The 8,007-nt window shown below is 46.4% G+C and overlaps 1 pseudogene; it reads right to left on the bottom strand.

Moving 5' to 3' along the window:
• Positions 1 to 418: 418 nt before the first annotated feature.
• LOC113613613 (40S ribosomal protein S19-like) lies at positions 419 to 7,671 on the bottom strand (annotated as a pseudogene).
• Between the last annotated feature and the right edge of the window lie 336 nt (positions 7,672 to 8,007).

The raw sequence follows: 8,007 nt of genomic DNA, 5'->3' as shown, positions 1-8,007 counted from the left end.
TGATTGGTCAGAATAGGTGCTTAAGGGTTAAGAGTGGATCCCTCGGCTCCCATTGCCACTTTCTTAGGGATTACGATCGTGTGCGTGTGTGCGCGCGCATGTGTGTCCTTTCAGACCTTTTTATATGCACAGGCATATACTTTAAAATTAAAAACAGAACATTTATATAGTTTTCTGAAACTACCCCTTCACCCCAACAGCAGTTTAGTAAATATTTTAAAGGATAGATTCAATATTAGAATTGTTTTGGTTTGCAAGGGACGGAAATGTCATTCAAATTGGTGGGAGGGTTTTATCGATTCACATACTAAATTCCTACGGACATATGACTTTAGGCACGATTGGGTCCAGGTGCCCAAAGTTTGTCTTCATGAATCTTGCACCAATACATGGCTTTGATTTCCTCTGCCTTCTCAGATCAACTCTTCCATGTGACGTCAAGGTGGCCATAGAAGTTCCAGAGGCACTCCACCAGCTCTTCTTTCCGGGACACTGGAAAAAAGTCACAAGGTGTTCTCTAATTTGACCCTCATTCAGATCACACGCTCTGCCCTAAACCATTCCGTTTGCTTGAGGGAGGATGACTCAGTGATTGATCAAGGTGAAGTCACATGACCGGGAGGGGAGCAGCCCCGCCCAATCGCGTGCGAGTGAGTGAGAGGGGAGGGGTTCTCCAGAGAGTGGGAGGTGGGCGAGGGCTGTAGCTGGGAGAGAGGGTGACGGATGCTGAAACAACAGATCTCTGTTGAAAGTGGAGTACCGCGATGAGGAGTGGCCCCCGCTCACCGCAACTAGAGAAAGCCCTCGCGCAGAAACGAAGACCCAACACAGCCCCCCCAAAAAATAAATAAATTTATTAAAAAAAAGAAATATGAAAAAAATGAGATGACATAGATCAGTTAAAAAAAAAAAAAGAAAGTGGAGTAGTTTTCTCAAAGGATTCACTTAACATTTGATGAGTACTAATAAACTGCACCAAAAACTGTTGCCCCAGTTTGTATTCTCACCGACAACAATGTATACGTGTTCTTTTTTATCCTCGCTCCTGTGAACACTGAACATTATTTGTTGTATTAATTTTTTTAACAATTTAGCGGACAAAAATGGTAGCTCATTGTCTTAATTTGCATTTCCCTGACCCCGGTGAACGTGAACAACTTTTCACATGTTTCTCAGCCTTTTGCGTTTATCCTATAAATTGTCTTATTACTTTTGCCCGTTTTTTAAATTGGGTTTTCTAACTTTTTCTTACTGATTTTTAGGAGCTTGTTGTATATTAAGGGTAATAATGAAACTTATCTGTGTCTTAAATGTTGCCAATACTCCCCGCTTAGCGTTCAATTTTTAACATTGTGGTGCCTCTCACTGTAATCAAATCTGTTGATCTTTTTCTTCATGGTTTATGATTTTCATGTCTCATAGAAGTCCTTCCCATCCCCAAATTATAAAAAACATCCTTCTATATTTCTTTCTGTTGCTTTTATAGTTTAACTCTTCACACTTAGATATTTAATCCATCTGGAATTCATTTTTATGTATGGATTTCACTTTTTTTTCCCCATAGATAGATAGCCACTTGTTCTAGCACTGTCTCCTTTCCTTGCTGGTTTGAAATGCTGTTTTTATCCTGTGCTAAATTCCCACGCGGTGGGAGGGGGAGACTGAGAGACATCTCAGAAGGTAAACAGAATGAGAGTGAGGGGGAGAGAGGGATCCAGGGTGACCACTTTTCCTGTCTGGGTGACTGTGTGGAACTGTGAAGTAGGAAGAAGTGCATGAATAGGGAAGGGGAGTAGCGTGCTTAGGTCAATTTGGGGGCATGTTACCTTGAGGTGCTCATGGACATGAAGGACATATTTAATAGAAATACATGATAAACCTTTATATTACAATATTCACTCTATGCAGACTGTTTCTGGACTATGCTATTGATCTATTTGCCTATTCATTTACTTGGTCATTCTGAGACAGGCTGGGACCTGGGACCTGGGACCCTTTGCTGCAGTGCTGCAGTGCTTGCACCTGGACAAATGTTTTCTTGAGCCACAGAATACAAGGAAATTATCAAAGACTAAAAATAACTGCATGCATGCAGAGTTGGGGCAAATTCTGGATAGCAAGATACAGAAAGACCAAGAAAAACCCAGCTGCCACTTCTGAAGAGCTGGGAGAAAAGCAGGGTACTGCGCAGACCCCCTGCACTCAACACCACCAAAGGGGGTGGGTAAACCACCTAAGCCCCCCCTCCAGCCTAACCCCTGGATGCACCCCTACCCTCACCCCATACAAGGAACCAGCCCCCACCCCCCCACCTCCCACCGGGAGGGAGCAAGAGAACTTGTTACTTGTTTTCGCTCCCCAGTGCTGCAGCAGGGGCTCCAGTCAAGGCTTGCCTGAATTTCTTAACTGACCTCTAACCAATTTCTATTGATTAGGGAAGGCCAAGAACCCTGGTCAGTATCAATTCTACAAATGTTTGTGAAGGACCTACTATGGGAGAAGACAAATCCTATTCTTACCGTAAAAGCAACTGTTTTATGGTACATTTGCATTAGTGGTGATGCAAGCAATTTGCACCCAGCCCGTTATCCTTATTTATTTATTTATTTATTTATTTATTTTTGCGGTACGCGGGCCTCTCACTGTTGTGGCCTCTCCCGTTGCGGAGCACAGGCTCCGGACGCGCAGGCTCAGCGGCCATGGCTCACGGGCCCAGCCGCTCCGCGGCATGTGGGATCTTCCCGGACCGGGGCACGAACCCGTGTCCGCTGCATCGGCAGGCAGACTCTCAACCACTGCGGCACCAGGGGAGCCCTGGGGCTTGTCTTTTTATTCCTTTAACAGTGTCTTTCAAATAGCAGAAAGTCTTAATTTTCATAAAGTCCAATTTTTTCTTTTAAAGTGTCTTATCTAAGAAATCTTTGCCTAACTCAAGGTCGCAAGGATTTTCTTCTATGTTTTTTTCCAGAAATTTTATACTTTTAGGCTTATGTTTAGGTCTAGGATCCACTCTGAGATAATTTTTATATATGGCGTGAGGTATTTTATTTTATTTTGTATACCCATTTCTCCCAGGACCATTTGTTGAAAAGACTATCCTTCTTCCCCTAGACTGTCTTTGCAGCTTCGTTAAAAATCAATTGACCATATACGTGTGGGTCTGTTTATAGACATTGTATTCTCTTCCTTTGGTCTATTTGTATATCTTGATCCCAATATGCACTGCCTTGATTGCTATAGCTTTCTAATCACCTTGAGTTTACATAGTGTAAGTTCTCCAACTAGTTTTTGTTTTTAAAGAATGAGGCAATTTATTAACCCAGCATTTGTTCTAATGCTTCTCGTAGGCAGGTGCCCCCATCTGGCAATTCTGTCTAGATCTCTCTGTCCCTGAGGTGTCAGCCTGCCACCCCCATCTTGGTCCTTGTCTACCATTTTCAGCCCTACCAGGGCTTGGAGGAACAGACAGGCCACACTCTTGGAGCCCTGCTGAAGTGGCTAGACATGATGTGGTTTATGTCCCCATAGATGTTGGTCTTGGAGCCAACCCAGCACAGCCCTGGAGATAGATGTGCAGCACTGTGGAAGCCACTCTATGTAGAACCAGCTCTCAGTGTAGTGAGCAAGCTCTTTATGCTTGGCCAGCTTGGTGGCGTTCACCCATTTAGGGACTTTCAGCTTCCCAGACTTTCTGAGGAAAGCTGTCAGAGCCCTGATGAACTCCTGCTGGTTCCTGTCTTTTACAGTAACCCTAGGCAACGTCTTCTACAGTAACTTCAGGCACCCTGTGGCTTCCTTGCTGCCAGCCAGGGGGAAGGGCTGTCCAATGTTTTCCCGTCCTTCCGTTTCAAAGTTGTTTTGGCTATTCTAAGTCCTTTGTATTTCCTTAAGATTTTTAGAATCAACTTTTCGATTTTTACAAAGACCTGTGGGGAATTTGACTGGGATTGTGTTGAATTTATAGATCGACTGGGGGGAGAATTGATATCTTAACAGTATGGAGTCTTCTGATCCATGAGCATGGTATGTCTCTGCATTACTGATTCTTCTTTAATTTCTCTAAGCAGTGTTTTGTAGTTTTCAGTGTACAGGTCTTATATATCCTTTGTCAGACTTATTTCTAAGTAGTTCGTATTTTTTGATGCTACTGTACATGGCATTTTTAAAAATTTCAATTTCCAGTTGTTCATTGCCTGTCTATAGAAATATAATTGACTTCATATATTGATCTTATAACTTACAGTCTTGCTAAACTCATTTATTAGTTCTAGTAGCTATTTTTTAGGTTCCTTCAGATTTTCTACATGGACGTTCACACCGTCTTCACATAAAGACAGTTTTACATCTTCCTTTCAGTTCTAGATGCCTTTTTCCCCCTGCTTCAGCACGCTGGCTAGAGCCTCCAGCACAATATTGAATTGTGATAATGGGAGTGACATCCTTGCTTTGTTCTTGATATTAGCAGGAAATCTAGGGTCCTTTTAGGAAACTTCACACTTTGAGAGGCTCGCTCTATGGGGTCTTGGATTCCTCTTCTCTATTGGGTTTTCCTATTAGTACAATGTAATCTGCTTTAAAACTTCAGTATATTTTTTCTCTGTCATTTCAGAGGGATGGTGTGGTAAACATAGGTAGCCTTCCTGAATCAGAAGTCCAGTGTCAGGCTCTTGCCAGGCAAATGTAACCACAAAAGACTGAGGGTGGTGAGTGAAGATAATCTGATAAAGCAGAGACTCTGGGCTGAAAAAGTAAGAGAATGAAGACAGAAGGGAGCTGATGGATGGGGAAAACATCACCGGGTCAATTGACAGAGATTGAAGAACAGTTGTCTGAGGAATAATTGAACAAAAGGAGCAGAAGATGAGGTCAGAGAGGAAAATGTGAGCACTTACACGTGATGACAATGTACAGGATGTGAACAAGGGTGCGGGCAGAGGAGAAAGTGATTAGACATGTGAAGGCTGTAGAACGGAGAGGCTGGGACTTTAGAGTTACCCAGGGTGCACTAGGGGGTGGGATGCCAAAAGGCTTCAACAGATGGAAGGCAAGGTCAGTGGACAACACCAGTGAGGGGGGTAGAGGGTGGCACAAGTAGATGCAGTAGGACTTTTGCAAGAAAGTGACAGAGTAATGGAAGCAGCAATGGGGAGCTAGGAAGGACCTGACCCCACCTCCCAACCCTGGCCCTACTTCCTGACCCTGAGGTTGGGGATGAGGCTGAGTGGGTGGCTGCCCAGAGAAGGGGTGACACGACCAGCAATGACCCAGGGGAGGTGCAAAACTTTCTCCCCACTTCTTGGGTCCCAGCACCCCTACCTCTGGTTACACTTGGGGATTGAAGTTCAGCCTTGACCCAGAATGCAGGAGCAACAGGGCTGAGCTCAGCCAGCCAGCCGCGTGGAGGTAAAGAAGAGCAGGGACTTCTAATTCCTTGGGTGACTCACTTCACTTCCCTGGGCTTCAGTTTTATCAACTCTAAAATGGGATTTTAGGGAATTCCCTGGTGGTCCAGTGGTTAGGACTCAGCGCTTCCATTGCAGGGGGCCCAGGTTCTATCCCTGGTCAGGGAACTAAGATCCTGCAAGCCACGCGGCACAGCCAAAAAAACAAAAAAACAAACAAACAAAAAAAAAATTTAAATTAAGTGGGATTTTATATACACAGAGTATTAAATGAAATAATGTCCTAAGTGCTTAAGAATGGCCCCAATTATGATGATCTCATATTCCTCAGGTTAGACTCTGATTTCCCTGTTTCCCTACAAGGAGCTCCCTGATTTCAACCAGAAGCCCACTCACGCCTGACTCAAGCTGAACCTGCCCCACCCCTTGAGAGTGAAGAGCTGGGGCCTCATTCCTCAGGGCTGCCTCAGAGCCTTGAATGGTCCCTGAACCACAGGTTCTTACAACCTCTAAGATACTTGCATCAGATTTAGGGCTGGACCTGGATGGAGGCTAAGCAGCTTTCAGTCTGCCACAGGACAAGGAGCAGAGGCTGCAGGTCCTGGGAAGAGAGGGAGCAGGAAGCAAAGCGTGCACTCCAGGCCACCGATTTGGCCTGGGCCAGGCGTCTGGGTGGGGGTGTGTGTGGGGGGAGGGGCTTTGCTGGTCTCACAGGGGTGGGAGCAGGGCTGCTCACCTAGGGGACTGGCAGTGACAGAATACGTGGATGGCTACTCTGTGTGAAGCATCTCCTCTCTGCGCTCTTCCTGTTTTCTAGATCCAGAAGCAGAGAACCCCGGAGTGGCTTGCCCAAGCACTTAGTGGGAGGAATTATGGGGCATGGTCTCTGTGCCTACGGCTCACTCCCCTCTCCATCCTTGCCTTCGTGTCCACCTCGGGAGAGCAGGGGCTGGCTTCTGTTTCCTCTCACCTCCCAACATCTAGAAGAGGGTCCTGCTCCTCGTAGGCGCTCAGTAAATATTTCTTGACCATTGAAGGACTGTCGGGCACTGTGCCAAGTGGCTTATATCTGTGCATGCTCTCTCTAATCCTCCCAGGTGCATTTTACAGGTGAGGAAACTGGGGAACAAAGAAGCTAAGTGAGTGATTAGGTATGAGAAGGGATCTGGGTCTGAATCCTGCCTCTGCCACTAATTAGCTTTGTGTCCTTGGGCAAGTCACTTAACTTCTCTGAGCCTCGGTTTTCTCATCTGAGAGTGGCTCATGTCATGGGGTTGGTGTGGGGCCCTGGAGGCCTGGTCCAGCGTGGGGACAGTGAGAGAGGGCTGAAGATTAGGGCCTGAGTCATTCCTTTGGGAGGGAGTCTTGCCTCTTTCCTGGGAGGTGGTGAGAGGTGAAGGGGAAGGGCTTTGGGGATGGACAGACCTGAATTCTTATCCCACTTACACTCTGTGGGACCTTAGGGAAGGGACTTATACTTCCCTTTACTTCTTTACTACTGAAACTTAAATTCTGTTTCCACATCGGTAAAAAGGGGAAAAAAAACCTCTTGGTTGGGGCTTCCCTGGTGGCGCAGTGGTTGAGAATCCGCCTGCTAATGCAGGGGACACGGGTTTGAGCCCTAGTCTGGCAGGATCCCACATGCCGTGGAGCAACTAAGCCCGTGCGCCACAACTACTGAGCCTGCGCGTCTGGAGCCTGTACTCCGCAACAAGAGAGGCCGTGATAGTGAGAGGCCCGTGCACTGCGATGAAGAGTGGCCCCCGCTTGCCACAACTAGAGAAAGCCCTCGCACAGAAACAAAAACCCAACACAGTAAAAATAAATAAATTAATTAATAAACTCCTACCCCCAACATCTTGTTTAAAAACAAACAAACAAAAAAAACCTCTTGGGCTTCTTGTAAGGATTAAATGAGGCCATCTTGCAGAGTGTCAATAGTAGGTGCTTAATAAACACAGTGTCCAGGTGTCCCCTCTACGAACCTTTCCAGAAGAATCTCTCGAAATGCAACTCCCACCCAGACCTTGGCCCCTTTAATCTGGCAATTCTCCAACAGCTCTGCAAAGAGTTCATTTCTTGCTTTGGTCTCCCCTCCCCCAATCAGGAGAGGTGCCCCTCGCAGCGAACTGGAGAAGGATGTGGTCAGGGTGGCTGGTGGCTCGAAGAGAACACTCACTCACCCCCTGCACCCCTGCGTCTCCCCGGGTGACTCCTCCCTGCCCACTGCTACAGGTTCTTTCTGAATCATGGTACTTAAAATCCTCATGGCGACTTGCAGGGCACACCCCAAGCTTCTTAGCTGCGCATTCACCATTAACAGCCTCTTCTCCAGTGTTAGCCCACCCCTACCCAGTCTCTCTTGCTGCCATTCCGGCTCAGCCCTCTATGCCCCCAGCCCCCCACCCCAAGCACACCCCTTGGCGGGGAACACCCTCCCCCATCTTCTCCACCCAGCAAAGTCCAGCTCTCCTTTCAAGGTCCGCCTCAAATATCAATCACCTCTCCCATAGAGCTTTTTCTTTTTTTAATAAATTTATTTATTTTATTTATTATTTTTGGCTGTGTTGGGTCTTCGTTGCTGCACGCGGGCTTTCTCTAGTTG

The sequence above is a fragment of the Aethalodelphis obliquidens genome, unplaced genomic scaffold, assembly GCF_003676395.1.
Source record: "Aethalodelphis obliquidens isolate GAN/ISIS:26980383/991018 unplaced genomic scaffold, ASM367639v1 scaffold89, whole genome shotgun sequence".
Taxonomy (NCBI): domain Eukaryota; kingdom Metazoa; phylum Chordata; class Mammalia; order Artiodactyla; family Delphinidae; genus Aethalodelphis; species Aethalodelphis obliquidens.
Note: the sequence above shows the minus strand (reverse complement) of the source record. Positions and strands in the feature narration are given on the sequence as shown.